The 18,092-nt window shown below is 44.4% G+C and overlaps 1 protein-coding gene and 1 non-coding gene across 5 annotated transcripts in view; both read right to left on the bottom strand.

Moving 5' to 3' along the window:
* Positions 1 to 18,092, bottom strand: part of LOC122809252 (myosin-10-like) — a 3,714,157-nt gene that overhangs the window by 3,071,920 nt on the left and 624,145 nt on the right. The window lies entirely within an intron of this gene.
* Positions 9,560 to 9,632, bottom strand: TRNAR-CCU. Its single transcript has one exon. It is a non-coding gene; the product is annotated as a tRNA-Arg (tRNA).

Here is an 18,092-nt window from a genome sequence, read left to right as displayed (position 1 = left end):
GTGTACACTTACCATAAATGTACATGTTCGAGTGTATTCACTGTTACAGTCATTACATTTGGGTTATCTGCTTGCAGGTAGCCCTCAGTCAGCCTGATTAACAAAGTAGCCCTCAGTCGGCCTGATTAACAAAGTCTTGGATCCTGCATCAGTTGTTGTCCCTTCTTCCATGACGTCAGGTCGTCAGGGGTATAAAACATGCAGCCGACACCATTACATCAGTTTTTCTTGCCCCAGATGTCAGGTGCCCCCCTAATGGGGAGCAATTAAATATAAAAGTACAATGATATACCTCCAAAAAAAAAGCATATACACCAAAAAGGCTTTTAAGCATAGAATAGGAAAGTAGACTTATAGCCAAAAGAAGTTAGGGGGCTGGAGGGAGGGTAATCAGGACTGCAACGGTGAATACACTAGAACATCTACATTTACGGTAAATGTACACAACTGTACTATGTTCTTCGTGTTTCACTGTTGCAGTCATTACATTTGGGTAGATTCCCAAAGCTATGGTTGGGAGGAGGAATTTAGATAGCATTAGGACCAGCTATAAGGCCCTGCAAGACTGCAGTGGCAAAGCCAGCTCTGGATTTAGAGAAAATTGGCAAATGATAATGCTTGGTGAAAGTATGCACAGAACTCCAGGTAGCAGCTTCTAGGATGTCCCTGGCAGGGACGCCTCTGAGAAAGGCTGTAGAGGTAGATGCAGCCCTGGTGGAGTGAGGTCTGATCCCCTGAGGGATAGGTTTTCCACGGTGCTTATAGCAGAAATGAATGCAATGGCCTATCCATTTAGAAATGGTTTGCTTTGAAATAGCCTTCCCCATCTGCACCTGCAGGAAATGCCACCAGCAGTTGTTCAGATTTCCTTTAAGGTTTAGTCCTGTCCAAGTAGAATCTAAGTTGTCTGTGCACATCTAAGGAATGCAGTATCCGTTCCCCTTTGTTCTGTGGATTGGGAAAGAAGGTTGGCAAATGAATACACTGATTAAGAGCCACACTGGATACCACCTTGGGCATGAAGATGATGAAAGGTTCCAGTCATTAGGGCCTGTAATTCAGATACCCTTCTAGCTGAAGTGATTGCTAGAAGGAAAGCTGTTTTCCAAGAAAGAAATTTTAACTCTGCAGTATCAGCTGGCTCGAAAGGAGGCAAAGTGAGTTTCTCCAAAACAAAGTTAAGGTCCCAGGCTTGGGTTGGAGCTCTCCTGGGTGGTCTCAAATATTTGGCTCCTCTGAGGAACCGCTTGAGCAGTGGATGAGAGAAGAGGGGAGGTTCTGTGCTATAATGAGCTGAAATGGCTGAGGCGTGGATTTTAATGGAGGAAAAAGACAGGCCCTTGTGAAGCATTTCAGTTAAGTATTGTAAAATCTGAGGTAAATTGGGTGCTGCTGTGCTCATTCCTTGCGACTGGTTCCAGGCACAGAATATTTTCCATTTTTCAGCATACTATTTTCTAGTACTAGGCCTCCTTGCCTCTAAAATGATATCCATCACAGGTTTACTGAGAGATGGTAGAGGAGAGATTATGTAATTAGCCAGGCTGCAAGGTTCAGTGTTAGAAGCTGAGGGTGCAGAATCTGGTTCTCCTGCTGAGACAACAGGGAAGGAGTCTGAGGCAGGTTCCATGGGGATAACCGTGACACACTGAGCAGGAGGGGGTACCAGTGTTGGCATGGCCAAGGGGTACCAGTGTTGGCGTGGCCAATCAGGAGCAATCAAAATCATCCTTGGTTTGTCCTGTTTGATTTTTAGTAGTACTTTGGAAGGCAGAGGCAGAGGGGGGGAATGCATAGACTGGTAGGTTTTTCCAGCTGAAGGACAGAGCATCCACTTTCCAGGCTTGCTTGTGGGGAGTCCTTGTGCAAAACTTGTCCAATTGGTAGTTCTGGGGAGAGGCAAACAGGTCTATATCTGGGCTCCCCATTTGCTTGTCAACATGTTGAAAATCCTTTGTTCCAGTTTCCACTCGTGTGGGTCCATGAGGTTTCTGCTTAGTCCATCTGACAGTGTACTTAATTTTCCTGGTAGGAACTGAGCTTGTAGGTGCACTTGGTAGCTCAAGGTTGTGTTCCACAATGCCATGGCTAGTCTGCAGAGGGGGTAAGAATGTGTACTTCCCTGCTTGTTTATGTACCACATAACAGTGGTGTTGTCTGTCTTTACCACAAGTTGTCCTGGAAGAATGTGGTCCTTGAAGGCTGTCAGTGTCAGACCATTTTGTACAGCTAACATTTCTTTTTGACTGATATGCAGGTGCATTTGACTTGGGTTCCATTTGCCCTGAATGCACTTCCCTGCCAGATGAGCCCCCCGTGCATAATCTGATGTGTCTGTTGTTAGGGTTTGGGTGGCAGGGGGTGGTGTGAAAGGTAGTCCCTTGTTTTGGTGGCAGGCCTCTCCCCACCAAAGGAATTCTAGGCGTAGGCAAGGTATGATAGGAATCATTGCTTCTAGATCCTGAGAATGTTGACACCATAGGCTTTTTAGATACCACTGTAGTTTCCTCATATGCAGTCTTGCATACGGAATTAGAAGAATGCAGGAGGCCATGAACCCCAAGGCATGCAGTATTTGTCTTGCAGATAGCAGGGTGTTTGTGGCCACTTGTTTGAAGTAGGTTGTCAAATGAATTTGTTTCTCTGGCGTGAGGTAAGCCATCTGGGAAGTTGTATTCAAGCTTGCTCCCAGGAATATAATTTGTTGACAGGGTACCAGGTATGATTTCTTTTCGTTTATGGTGTACCCCAGACAAGTTAGAACCCTTTGTATAAAGGCCAGATGATTCAAATGTATGCCCTGGCTTTCTGCCTGAATTAGGCAATCGTCCAGGTATGGGTATATTTGAATATTTCTTTGCCTGCAAAATGCAATAACTGGAGCTAGGCACTTTGTGAATACCCTGGGCGCAGTAGATAAGCCAAAGGGCAGTGCAGAGAACTGATAGTGCGTGTAGCCAGCTTTGAAGCGTAGGTATCTTCTGCAAGATTCCCTGATTGGGATGTGCAGGTATGCTTCTTTTAAATCTAGTGTTGCCAACCAGGCATCTTTGCCTAGCATAGGAAGTAATTGGTGAAGAGTCAGCATCTTGAATTTTGGAATTTCCAAAAAGGTGTTTAGAGTAGACAGGTCCAGGATAGGATGCCATGAACTGTCTTTTCTGGGTACCAGAAAAAGTCTCGAGTAGAAACCTTGTCCCTTTTCCTCTTCCGTTACCAGCTGAATAGCCCCCATGCTTGAGAGAGAAAGTACTTGTTTTGGGGCCTCTGCCCACTGATTTCGGGGTAGGTCCAGCCACCCGCTTGGTGTTGGCAACATGTGGAAGTGAAATCTGTATCCCTGGGACACTATATTTAAGACCCATTTGTCTTGGGTAAGGAGTTCCCAGTTCTTTGCATGAAGAGCAATCTTTCCCCCCAAAGGGGCAGTCAGTTGATAAGTGCTTGGAAATTTTAAACGGAAGTCAATGAGACAGTTTACCATAGGGGGGAGTCTTATTACTCCCAGATTTGGAAGTGGAGGCCCCCCACTGCTTAGTCCTGTGTGTCCCCTGAGACTGAAACCTGGGACTTTTGCTGTGTCTGGGTTTGGCTTGAGAAGACCTGGAAGGGTCTGGAAAGGACCAATTCTTAGAGGGCCAGTGCCTACTAAATCTAGGAGGCTGAACTTGTAAGAAATCTTTAACAGTGTGCATAGATTTAACTTTATGCTCCATCATTTTAAGAACTTCCTCAGCCTTGTTGCCAAACAGGCGGCCCTGATTTAAGGGAACATACAGCAATTTAGCATTAACATGATCAGGCAAGGATTGCTCCTTTAGCCAAGCATGCCTTCTGAGCACAGACCCAGTAACAGCAGCCCTGCAAGAGGCCTCTAATGAATCAAAACCACATTGCAAAGTATGGTTTCCAACTTGTTTAGCAGAATGCATTAAATCCTGTAATTCTTTGTTTTCAACACAGTCAGGAATCATCATTTTCTGTTTAAGCAATCCAATAACATGTTGCTGATACTTTAACATATGAAACTGGCAGTTTAAAGCCCTAATGGCCAAGGTTGCAGAAGTGTAAACCTTCTTACCCCATCTATCCAGCACCCTGGAGTCTCTAGCAGAAGGGGTAGGATTTTTAGCAGTAGAAGCCTTAATGCCCTTGGGCCCCTGTGAAAGTCTCTGGATCCACAATAGGATTTTTAAAAAGGAGCGTGTTTGACTCAGGGACCCTGTAGTATCTGTCAGGTTTTCTGGGAGCAGGAGGCAAGGAATCAGGGGCCACACTAGATTCCGAAAAAGCATCATCAGCAATGTCTAGTACAGGAGGAATAGCTAAAGGCCTATGCTGAGGTAGGAGTAAGAAATCCCTAAGCCTCTTTTTTGAATCAAAAAAATCCTGGCTTTCCCAGTGGAAATGCTCCCCTAGAGTATGCAAGGTTTCCCCAAAAGAAAAATCCTCTGGAGGGGAAGCAGAGGGAATGGAGTCCTCTACATCAGAATCCTCATAAGTAGATAAGGGCAAATCCAGACCACCAGGAGAATCAGAAAAAAACAGAATCTTAGTCAGAAGAGTCATAAACAACTTCAGTCCTAGGCCTCTTAGAAAGGGAGGGTTGGCTACCCCGATTAGAGTAATTAAATCTTCAGCCATTCTTATTATTTGTTTCTCAGGCAAAGAGGCCTGAGCATGTGGCCTGGGCGTCGTCTTTTTTTTTAGGCATGGTTCGAGATTTAGGCCTAAGTTAAGAAGGAGGCGTCGGTTTTATATGCAAGTCTGTAGGCCTGAATACACCCTCAGAAGCCGGTGCCTGCACAATGGCTCCGGACCCATCCAAGGTAGAGACATCCGCGGGTTCCATAGTTGAAGCATTTCGCGGCATACCGGACTCCGAATGGGTCTCATTAGAGGCCTGCAAATCAGAAGTAGCGGGTATCAGGGGCTGCAAAAGCGCCTCACTGAGTACTGGCGAACTGGTGACTGGCTTAGGAGAAGCGTCGTCAGCAGTTTTGGACCTCGACGGCCTGTCTCTGTCTTTATCTTTGCGTTTTTTTTTCGGAATTCCGGTAGTCGGACGGCTAACCAACGACATTTCTGGATAATTAAACCAAGAACCGAAATATTTAGAGGCGAAAATATACCGACGACGGATAGTGTGCTGATTAAATAAAGCACAAAACCAACAGCAAGGTATGTTGTGGTCAGGGCCTAGGCAAGAAATACAGTACAAATGAAAATCTTTATAAGGTATTTGCTTTCTACAAGTAATGCAATTATTAACTTTTCCTGACATAGGTAAGGAACAAGAAAAAGTTTCCCCAACAGGGTACATAGCTTTAGGTGAAGACTTCGGTTCTGAAACTTGAAAACGAAAATTTCAGGAGTCGGCCGACCAACACTTGTGAACTGCTTCTGCTTCGGGCACCGCACAGGAAGAAAGACTGATGTAATGGCATCGGCTGCATGTTTTATACCCCTGATGACCTGATATGGAAGAAGGGACAGCAACTGATGCAGGACCTAAGACTGTTAATTAGGCCGACTGAGGGCAACCTGCAAGCAGATAACCCAAATGTAATGACTGCAACAGTGAAACACGAAGAACATCGTATCTCTGTCACCCTGACTCTGGGACCCCCTCTGCCGCGAGGGCAGTGTCTCCCATTATTATTCCCCCCTCTGCCCTGGGGGAAAAAATCACTACGTGCATATGACGAAACTCCCTGGGATTTCTGGATCCACATTTACCACCTTTTTGACCTTTGGGATAAGGTCTAGTAGGCGCAGAAAAACATACTCCCACGGCAGAGAGAGTCTTGCCATCCTGCTCACACCTGGTGAGAGTCTCTTTTACCTAAGGACCGAACAATGACGAGCCATCAAAAGAGGCGTTAGTAAAGGAGGACTTCAAGGGCTCCACAAATTGACAAAGGCGCATCCAGGAATGACTCCGTAAGGTGACTCCTGTGCCTGCAGCCCTGCTCACTGCATAGGAAATAAGCCGCATGGAGATGTTAACTACCGAAGATGAGGTCACAAGCTGAGAAGCAGCTCTATCTGTAGCTCCCGCAGCTCTTTCAGGAGATCCCTCTGAAGATGGGTGAAATGGGATAAATAATTCAGTGACCCAAGAGTAAAGGTCGCTAAAGAAAAGACAGACTTCCTGTACCTGTCCATCGTATGGGACTCTTTGTTCGGCAGATGGACAGAACTAGTACTGAAGAAATTGCTTGAAACCACCACGATATAGTCCAGATAACATTTAATAGAAAAATAAAACAGGAACAAGCGCTTTCACGCAATGAGATTGCGCTTCATCAGGTTACATTCTCGCAGAGACTTCCATTGTCTTTTATAGGAATGCATTAACACAATTATCCAATTAGTCAAAAGGTTCAATCAATACATTCAAAAATCATTATCATTAAAATGCATAATAATAATACATTCATCAACCTAATACACCATTTAAAATAAACATCCCAGTGAAATTGTTTGTTATCTCAACAATAGCCATCATCTGAACTTTTTTATTCAATGGATTTAGCACAGAATGTCAAAATTCATGGAATTCCCTGATTATTAGCAATGCGCCTCATTAGTATTATTCAGGAAGTAATGCCCATATTTGAAAAAGGAATGGTTTAAAATGCAGCTTTGCTTAACAATCTTGTTGTCTAATCAGAACACCTACTTCATAATGTTCCATTTTATTCAATATTAAATATTATATTCAATGTTATTAGAGGCATAAAGTTACAAGGCTTTTCCAACCAAATACAATAAATCAACCCATATCAGCTAAGGCATAATAACGCCAGCCATTGCTGATGATATTATCAAAAAATTAAAAATTAAAAATACACAAATGGATATCCGTTATAGATACCCATTGTCAAAAACAACTTTATTCATTAGCAATTGTATAAACCATCAATTGATGCATGAAGAACAACTAGTTCATCTCAGCTTGTTATTTAAAGAACCCTTTTCGTAAAAAGCAGCCCTGCGATCAAAACACCATCATCTGCGCCGTGTAAGTCCTTGTTCAAAGACAAGGAAACTACATGCCGTTTCCACCAGTAATCATAACAGGAGTCATGACATAAAACGCAGAAGCTACATCAAAGTAGATACTGTGCAAGAAAGATGGTATAAACATCATGAGTAGCCAGATATTATTAGCGTATACTCCCAGCATAATGTATGCTATTCATGAAGTTCACAAAACTACATTTGATTTCCCGTGGACATTAACTGTCAGACCAAAGGCTAACTGCCTAATGCCTTGAACATATCCGGTCATTAATATAAAAGCGCAATGTATGTATTCCCCATTACACTGCGAAATATAAAATGTATACTAAACCATCAACTAGCTAAAACTATTATATCTAGGAAATCTAGACACAATCATTCACAAATAAATATACATAACAAACATAGTACATAATGGCATCCACTTTAAAAGTAATTGACCATGCCAAAATATATAATTACAAATTTATGCCGTTAGTTAACACTAATAACGGCGTAACTAGCCAAATGGTCATATCATAAAACCAAACCAAATATATATTTACAAGAGCAATGCATGATAAATGTAGCAATGCCATAAGCACTGAAGATGTCAAAGAGCCAACATAAATGTACAGAAAGTACATAAATGTAAACACAAAACATACAAAAACTCAATAGATCAAGAATTCAAAAGTTCAAAAATTCAAGAATACATTAAGGTCTCTTTCCGATCTCAAGAGCATAAAATTATTAAATTATTAATAGATTATTAGATGGACAGAACTAGAGGTTTCTGTTAATTCCTTCTTTGTGGCTGCTGCCACTATCACAGCATCAACTGGCATGCCCTTGGTCAGGAAAGGTTTGTTGTCTGGTGCAGTTATGAACTTACTGAGCCTCCGCGGAACTGGTTCCATCGATTCCGGAGAGCTCCATGCCTTTCAACTTACTACCCCTAGCAGTGGGTCGAAGGGCGGAGGCACCCAAGAGGTGGAGGGTCAGGAACCGAATGCGTACAGGTACACACAGTCATCTTCAGAAGGGGAAAGGGACTTCCAGCCAACCCTCTGCTTGAGGATTTCCAGGATGTCTGAGAATGAGACATCCTCAGAGGGGAACCGTGGGGACCTTTCTGAGTCCTCCAAGTCCGTGTCCGATGTCAGAGACCGAAGGGAGTCCACATGCTTCCTCTTACATGTCTTCCTCCAAAGGACCTCTTCAGGGGGGGTGCTCTGAGGAGGTTTCAGAAGAGGGGTGGTCGCCCAATGGGGCATCCTGGGGCATTGGTTCCCTACGCGTTGAATGGAGGGGTGATGAGAGGGAAGACACTGGCTCCGCAGGGAACGGAGTAGCTGATGCTCAGGGAGGAGCTGTCCGAGAGCACAGCACAGTCCTCATCACCTCAAAGGCACCATGATCCTGGCCCGAGAGGGACCCCGCTCTGAAGAATCGAGAGACTTCTCCCGCACAGAGGGTGATGGCTCTGAGGCTGATGTGGGAGCCGAGCTCACCTGCGATGAAGCTCCGAGAGGCAGAGTAGGGTCGAACAAGGGTCCGATGCCGCTCCCCCCCCTTGGAGCTGACAAGGGAGTGCTGTCCCCCAGTTTCCTCAACAGAAGGAGGTTTCGAGGAGATCCGAGCGGATGTCGGAATGAAGAGACCGGAGGTTTTCAGAACCGACGGTTGCACCGCAATGACTTCCATGCACTCCACCTCCGAGCTCAATTGAGTCGAAGGAGGAATAGATGATCCAGTCAGTTCCACATCCATATGGGCTGGGCTTGATAAGATTTTTGTGAGAGCCGGTGTCTTGAGTAGCCTCTTCACCATCCTCTCCACATCATTGTCTGAGAGGTTCCTGGATGACCAAGAGGAGTGGCTGAACAATCAGTGACTGCCCGCCACAGACTGGAAAAGCAGTGACTGTGGAGTGGACTGTGCCGGTTCCAAGGAAGGAGACATTGTTCTTTTGTGACTCCTAGATGGTTCCAAGGACACTGAAGGAACCTCAGGAGATAAAGACTTGTCAGACCCGAGAGGTTTTGGATCCGACAAACATGAAGATTTGTCTATCTGCTTCGAAGGTTCAGAGGTCGTAGCCGACGAAGATGTCGGTTTGGAGGATTTGTCTGGTTTTCTTGCCTGATTCCTTTCCACTGGTGTGTCAAAGGGCCCTTTCAATAAACCTCTCAGTATGAGTTTGTTTTTGCACTCCTACAGGACTCTGGTGCTGAAAGCCTGACAAATGGAACATGAGTCCTGCAGGTGCACAGCTCCTAGGCAATAAACATGGATAGTATGCCCATTGGTCAGGGACATTTTTTGGGAGCAAGAGTCGCATTTTGTGAAACCAGAAGGCTTGGAATCTTTGGATGCTTCTTTATAGGTTCATAGATTGGTACTAAGCTAACTGCCCTTGTGAGCCATTTTAAGCCTAGCTAATTATCCCTTGTGAGACTCGAACCCTGCACCTTGTGTTTGTAAGGCAAACACCTTAACCATTAGGCCACCCTCCCACCCCAAAGCTTCACTTGTATCAAGATTATATCACCCCAGATGGGACTCGAACCCACAATCCCTGGCTTAGGAGGCCAATGCCTTATCCATTAGGCCACTGGGGCCTCACTTTGGGCATTACTGATAAGCACAAACAGCAATAAACACCACAAAACCACAGCTACAAGTATCAAAAAAGGAAAATATACCACTCTTCAATAACCACAACAACAGCACTATATCTAAATTCCCTTTTTTTTTATTATTATTTATTTATTTTTTTTATTTTAAAGAAAAAAAATGGAGGGTAATGGAAGAGGGAGAGCCTCTAAGTTAAATGACAACTCCCCCAATCAAGGAGAGCCTCTAACTCAAACGGCTAACTCCTTAAGCTGAAAGGGGGAAAGGAGGGAAAAAGGGGGAAACCCTCTAATTGAAACAGGCCAAAAGCAAAGGGTGAATCATCTAACTAAAATTGATTTGTAAGGGAAGGAGATAAGCCTGAAGGGAAAACAATGACCTGAACAACAACAACAAAAGAAAAATGGAGATAGGGATCCTAATAACAAACACTAACAATCTACAGTAAAGCCTTCTCTACAGTAAAGTCTTCCTTAAAGATTTTACAAAATTAGAGCAAGAATATAATAAATTCAATCAAAAACTTAGCCTGAGCCAGTCTCCAGCAATCTTGAAGCTTCAAGCGGCAAACGAGATCTAGGTAACTCATGCTAGGCATGATGGGATAGGGTCTAGCCTTGAGCCAGTGGAAGTTCTCGAGCTTTAGAATACAGCCGAGTCAGAGCTGATCCAACCAACAAGAAGGAAGGCGAGTTAGGGACAACATAACATCTGATGTTTTATACATTTGCTGACCAGGTAAGCCTCCTGGAAATATATCCCTTTCATGGGCATCCCAGGAGCGCTGTCTGGTTAAATGACTTGCTCAGTCAAGCAGCAGACAAACAGAGGTACAAGGAATCAAACCCTGTACCCTGGACTATAGAAATCAATTAAGTAACAGCTCAACTAATTAACGGCTTAGAGCCTTAGTCCTCTGCACTAACTGCCAGACACTACTATACAACTCTTGCATCTTATAACACTATGTTCTGATTGAAATTAACAAAGATTCTTACATAGATTTGCAAAGTTGTTAGCTTTTTCTACCCTCTCACTGCTGACTGATTTTACTTAAAGAGATAAACTATTTGCAGTTGCAAGCAATTAATCTTAAGACTTCTAAACAGTCTTTGCTGACAGTAATGCAATATTTAAATGAACAGTAGCAAGAACTTCAGTGAAAAATAAATAATGTTTAAAACATGCAAAGTGACTGAGAAGTAGCAGCCCTCCCAAAATTCTTAATACTTTAATGCATTTAATAGAATATTCCACAATTTCATTTACTTAAAGGTAGCCAGTGAACTTTTATTCAGGCTAAAAGTTAATGTTTACTAAAAGCATGTAATCCATTTCCTATCTGAGAAGGGAACAGAGATAACCAAAGACACACAACAATCAGTAGGAATGCCGGCAATAGCATGTTCTTTAGCATGGGTAACCTGTTTTCATTCTAACAAAAAGTTATGAAAAATGTAACATAGTTTCAAATGGACATGAAGCAAGATCAGATCACCCTGCCGAGCAGTCTGTGCATGGAAGTCAAAAGATTTAAATATAAATTCAAAAGAAGTATCATGTATAATAGAAGGGAGTGAGAGCTTTCTATCATAGGTTCATAAGTTGATACTAGGCTATCTGCCCTAGGGCATTTATAAGCCTAGCCAGAGTGTGTTTGGCTTTCGCCACCCTTTTAGAATAGTTGACTGTGCCTCTGTATAGTAGGTCACAGAAGATAGCCCTTTTAAGGTTAGTTTACTGTGCCTCTGTCTAGTAGGGACACAGAAGAGATCCCAGGGGTAAACCTACGATCTCCCATCCACTCGTCAAGATTTCTCTTGAACAGGATCATTGAGGGGCTCTGCCTAACATGGATTGGGATTTTGTTCCAGAGTGAGGGGAGCATCTGGGATATGAATCTGTCCCTCCAGCATGTCCTATTTATTTCTGTGCTGAGGTTTAAGTCCCTGGAGCGTGTAGCTCTAAGGGATTTGGATTTCCTGAGGTGGAGCATGTCCATTAATTCTGGTTTGGACATGGCTTTATACATCAGGCACAGATCGCCTCTGAGTAGGCGGTAAGCAACTGAGTAGAGCTGGAGTTTCTTTAGCCTAACTGCGTAGGGCATCTGTTTGAGTCCCTTGATCCTCTTGGTGAGGTACTTTTGGGGTCTTTCCAGTTGCTACAGGTGTCGGGTAAGGTACATCCCAAATGGGGCATTGTATTCAAATATGGGCCTAATGAGTGATGAGTAGAAGGGCACAATGACATCTCTTGATCTAGATGTGAACCCTTTCGTGATAAGGTGGGCTATATAGAAGGTCTTTCTAACCACTTTGGCAACGTGATTGTCAAAGGAGAGATTGCTATCTACTTGTGTTCCCAAATCCCTAATTACTTCTTCAGTACTTAATGGATTACCACCTATGTGGTAATTTGTGAGCACTTTGTTTTTCCCAAAGGGGATGACTATGCACTTTTTGGCATTTAGCTTTAGGCCATGGCTCTGGCACCAATTATCCGTCTCTGTGAGACCCTTTTGGAGGATGCTTGTGTTAGTCGGCGAGTCGATTACGGCACCCAGTTTGCAGTCATCTGTGAACTTGGTCAGCCATAGTCCTCCCGTGTTAGCCTGTACCTCAAAGAAATATATACTGAACAAGAGAGGTCCCAGGACTGAGCCTTGTGGGACGCCACTTGTAACTGGTTTAGAGTCTGATATGGCACCTGCAATTCTGACCATGTGGGTTCTATCCCTGGGCTATCATCATGGCTATGTAGTCTACGTTGTCATGGAATGAAAATGGATTCACGGCTACTGGCAAAAAAGCAGAGTATTGCATTATATTAAGAAATGTAGGGTGTGTACAGCAATGGTGCAAGAGATGCATTTGGATAGAAATGAGCTTGTGAATTTGACAAAGAAAAGATTTCAAAATGGACATTCAGCAGAAAGGCAGTTGCGTACGTCCTGCTTACCTGTAACAGTAATTATTCAAATTGCTCACTACTTCAGTGGCATTTTGAGTTATCTGCCAATGTACCTCAGTACTGGCAAGCTTTCAAAAGCTCAGACTCCCCTCCCTATTTCTTCCCGTGACATCTGCCTGCCTGAGCATATCCTGACAGGGAAGCCTTCAGCTATCACAAAAAGTAAGTGTTCAGGATGTTTCACTTCCACAAAAAAGGAGAGGAAAGTAGTTGAAGCCAGCATCATCTCGCAAGAGTAAATCTGCAGCCAATCACATCACTATATAAAAAAAATCCAACAACAACCAAATCAAAGACGTTGAAGTCCAACTCAACTATGCACACTCTGGGGAATGGAGAGTGGGTGCTACCACTGAGGCAGTTAAAAATTTAAACATCTACTGCTCTAGCTGAGTAAGCCTTAACCTTACCTACAAGAGATTATGGTGGCTGTAACAGAAAACATTAGCAGAGGGCAACCGTTCTGCAGTCATGTCCAACAAGGCCATTTATTAGGTCAAGATACCGTCACAGGTAAAAAACAACCACATGGCCTTCTACAGCTATGTATGAAACTTCAAAGGTGATAAACAACAGTGTGCAGAACTGGTGGCAAATGATACCACCTTCAATAAGGAAAGTAGTGAATCTGCTGGCCAACAAATTCAGCTCCAACTTTACCCCCAACTCCCCCCGTCACCCCTTGTTAAATTCCTACCATTATAAACCCCCCTCAACTATTAGCAGAGAGCAGGTCATAGTGGCATTCACTAATGTTAAAAACACAGCCTCAGTGAGGCCCAACAATATCTCACGTTGCCTCCTAAATAGCCTAAAACATGACCCATCAGGACCACTTGAGTCAATATTTCAACTACAGCCTCAAAACTGGCTATGTATCATAGGTTCATAGGTGTGTACTAGGCTAATGCCCCTGGAGCCTTTACAAGCCTAGCCCATAGAAGTGCCCTGGCATCGTGCCGCCCATTAGTTCCCAGTGCCTCTATCAAGTAGAGCCACTGGAGTGATCCCCGGGGTGAACATTCTATTACCCATCCACTCATCAAGATTTCTCTTGAATAGGGACAGCGAGGTGCTCTGCTTGACATATATGGAAAATCTATTCCAGAGCATGGGCAGTCTCTGAGTGAGGAACCTGCCCCTCCAGCATATTCTGTTGACTGTGGTAATGAGGTTGAGGTCTCTGGAGCGTGTGGTGCGGAGGGACTGGGATTTCTTAGATGTAGCATTTCTAACAGAGCTGGGTCAGACATGGTTTTGTAAGTCAGGCAAAGACAGCCTCTAAGTAGGCGATATGAAACAGAGAATAGTTGGAGTCTTTTGAGTCTGTCCGTGTAGGACATGTGTTTAATGCCTAGGATCCTCTTCGCGAGGTACTTCTGTGGCCTCTCCAGGTGTTGCAATTGTCTAGAGAGGTGCATGCCAAATGGGGCATTGTACTCAATGATTGGTCTAATCAGGGAAGAGTAGAGAGAGGCGATGACCTCTTTCTTCCTGGATGCAAAACCCTTGGTAATGAGATGTGCCGCATATGACTTTCTGACCACAGTGGCAATGTGGTGGTCAAAGGGGAGGTCGATGTCAACCTGTGTCCCCAGATCTCTTATAACGCCTTCAGTGTTCAATGGGCTCCCATCGATGTGGTAATTAGAGGGAACTGAGTTTTTACCAAAGGGGATGACGACACATTTTTTGGCATTAAGCTTAGGGCCATGGTTTTGACAACAGTCACTGATCTCAGTGAGGCCTTTCTGTAGGATGTCTGCATCACTTGGGGAGTTAATAATGGCTCCCAGCTTGCAGTCATCTGCGAACTTGGTCAGCAAGATTCCCTTTGTATTGGCCTGGAGTTCTGAGAAGTAGATGACGAACAAGAGAGGACCCAGGACTGATCCCTGTGGGACTCCATTCGTGACTGGTAGACAGTCTAACTTGGAGCCAACTACTTTCACACTGTATGTTCTATCTGTGAGCCAATTTGCAGCCCACTTAGTAATACAGGGGTTGATACCTACTTTGATGAGTTTATCAATAATTCCTGAGTGAGGAACGGTATCAAAGGCCTTGGCCAGATCGAGGTAGGCTGTATGCACTGCCTTACCTTCATCCACAGCCCTGGTGACTGACTCAAAGTCATCAACCAGGTTGAGCAGGCTTGATTTCCCTTTCACAAAGAAAACTGCGTGGGGTCTAGAGTTTGGAGATTTCCTATATCTTTCTTAATCAGGTCCATGATGATGCGCTCCATAGCTTTACAAATCAGACTCGTCAGGCTAATGGAGCGATAATTCCCAGGGTCTGTAGTTGCTCCCCCTTTACGGAGAGGGATGACTGTAGCAGTGCGTCATTCAGTAGGGCCAAAGCCTGAGGTGAGGCTGTGACTGAACAGGGCACACAGATGTTTTGCCAGTTTGCTTTGTAGTTCATGTAGAACACAGCCAGGGATACCATTGGGTCTCATGGAAGCTGTATTCTTGGCCTTAAACAATGTAGCTTTAACCTGTGCTGCAGTAATGCTGGGTGCCTGGCATTGTTCTGGTATTGTGATTGGTCCTTTCGGGGGTAAAGTTGGCACTGAATCTGTTAGCCAGTATGTTGGCAATATCTGTTGGCTCAGTATAGGAGGTACCATTGTGCAGTAACTCTGAGCAAATCTAGGTATTGCCATGGTAGTTCTTGATATAACTGTAGAAGGCTTTGTGATTGTTTTTAGTGTCTGTCCGCAATTCTGCCTTCATAGCTGGCTTTAGAGGAATTGATGAGGGATCTCAACTTTTTGTTGAGGCTAATAAGGGAGTTTTTTCAGTCTTGGGATTTCACCTTTTTCTGCAACAGTTTCTTCCTTCTATTGTAGACTTTACTAATGGCAAGGGACCACCAGATTGGCTTTCTTTTTTTGGAGAAGACCGTCTTGGTTCTGTTGGGTATGGCTTAGGTTCATAGGTTACTACTAGGCTAACTGTCCTTGTGGGCCATTTTAAGCCTAGCCAATTACCCCATGTGAGAATCAAACCCTGCACCTTGTGTCTATAAGGTAAACACCTTAACCATTAGGCCACCTTCACAACCTACCCTCCCAGCCCATGGCTAGTTCCACGCATTTATGTACATGTTTGTACAATGCACTGGTGTATGATTCGGTAGTCATGCAGCAATTTTCCATTGGCATGGGTGCCGTGAAGTTAGCCACCTCTGTTTTTAGAAGCCCAAAGTCAGCTTTGGAGAAGTTTTTCAAGGTGGTTACCTTTGCGGGGGGGGGGGGGGGGGTGAGATATGGATTAACATGGTAATTAGTTTATGGTTGTATCTGACCAGGGAGGGACTGACTACTGGTGTAGAGCAACAGTCGCCCATGTTAGTAATAACCAGGTCCTCTAGTGAGGATCAGAATGAGTTGGTCTAGGGCATTGGAACTGATGAATTCCAGGAAGCGTTAGGCCAATGTATTGGTGCTTGAGTTGTTTTCCAAGTTGATGGAGGCGTATTTGAAGTCGCCTAGTATGAGAGTGTTGGACTGGACCTTGACAGATTCCAGGGTGCTTAGGAACGTGGATTGAGAGCCTAGGGACATGGTTGGGTACCTATAGCAGGCTATGACCTGGATCGCCATCTTACCCAATGTTAGTTGTAACTGAAGTATCTCAGATGCGTTATGCTGGGCTACTAGTCTGAAGATGTGCATATCCTTTATGAATATGAAGACACCACCGCCTTTGGCGCTATGGTCCATGTTTTGGAGCTGAAAGATGTGGAATGAGTTAGAGCCTGGTAGCGCAGGGGTGCTTTCTGCCGCTTTTAACCAGGTCTCCGTTACAGCACAAATGTTAATGTTCTCCATTTTGAGGAGTGCTTCAAACGAGTGTATCTTAATATTTAGACTTCTAGCATTGAGCAGCATGACTCTCAGATTGCCTTTATTTATAGCTGTTATGGTGGTAATTTGGTCTTTAGAACACTGCCTAAAAAAGGCAATATAGAGGAGGCAAGAGCCTTAGCCAGTAGCCAGAAGCCCAGGGGTGATAGATGCAGGCTATCTCTAGCAAAGCATCGAGTCAAACATGTCATCCCAACAGACAGACACTGGATCCCCTTAGAATGACACCAGAAACTTGTTGAAGTCAATCATTTTTTGTTTGTACTGCGGTATCATTCTGGGTGATGGTAGGATACTGCTCAGGGCTAGGGTCATACCTGCCTAAGCCACATAATTCAAGAGCTCCACCATGTCTCTTTTATGTAGTCCAGGGAGGTGCGTCTCAGGTCATTCACACCCACAAGGACAATGAGAGAGTCATACTTGCACTTGTTGTGGAGTGACCTGAGTGCATGAGTTATTTGTCGGACACTGGCACCTGATAGCTTACTGTTACCTTCTCCTTATTCAACCTAGTGAGCGGGACATCTGTGTGCCTCACTATTGAGTCACCTATGAATAGTGCATTGAGCAAGGTGTTTAGCCTTAGGGGATTAGGTTGAGGGGCACACTGTGGAGGTTAGCTATGTGTCCTGTGGTTTCTGCAGTGTTGTGGTGGTCAAGTGCGTTTCTGTCTGTCAAGTGAATAGAGGACAGCAACAGCTATATCCCTTCCCAAGGGTGGATCATCAGCTGACTCTGGAAAAGTACAGTTGTGTACACTTACCATAAATGTAGATGTTTGAATGTATTTACTGTTGCAGTCATGACTTGTGGGACTTCCTGTCACGAAAGACCTTGGCCGGCCCGACTACCAGAGAAAATTCTTTCCACCTCCTAAGGCTGGTGGAAGCCCTAACTGACGTCAGTATGCCTGAGTATATAGGGACCCAGCCTACACAATGAAATCATTTTTTTCTTGTCCACTAACAGGTAGGAGCCCCAAAAGAACAGTACAGAAGTGAGGAAAAGAACTCCTACAGGAAGAGAGGCCAATAGGGGTTCCCTCGACTAGAAAAAAAATTATAAGTAAACTACCTTGGAGACTAAGGGGGAAGAGGAAAAGTAAAGAAGACTGCAACAGTGAATACACTCAAACATCTAAATTTATGGTAAGTGTACACAGCTGTACTATGTGTGGCTGCGGTGGTGCAGGGGTTAGCATTGCCACCTCACAGCAAGAGGTTTGCTGGTTCGATTCTCGGCTGGGGTGCCTTCTGTGCGGAGTCTGCATGTCCTCCCAGCAGTCGCCTAGGTTTCCTCTGGGTGCTCCAGTTTTCTCCCACAAGCCAAAGACAAGCTGTAGGTGGACTGGACACTCTAAATTGGCCCCAGGTGTGAGTGTGCGCATGTATGTGCTTTCTGTGGAAGGTTGGGCACCAGGCTGGCAACTCGACACCATAAAAACGTTGTTCCACTGTGGCGACCCCTAACTGGGAAAAGCCAAAAGAAGAAGTATACAGCTGTACTATGTTCTTCACGTTTTATTGTTGCAGTCCTGACCTGTGGGAAGATTCCCAAAGCTGAAAAGAGGGAGGAGGTACATTAGGGAGAGGAG

Source organism: Protopterus annectens, chromosome 1.part1 (assembly GCF_019279795.1).
Source record: "Protopterus annectens isolate FY-2018-M chromosome 1.part1, PAN1.0, whole genome shotgun sequence".
NCBI lineage: Eukaryota > Metazoa > Chordata > Ceratodontiformes > Protopteridae > Protopterus > Protopterus annectens.
Note: the sequence above shows the minus strand (reverse complement) of the source record. Positions and strands in the feature narration are given on the sequence as shown.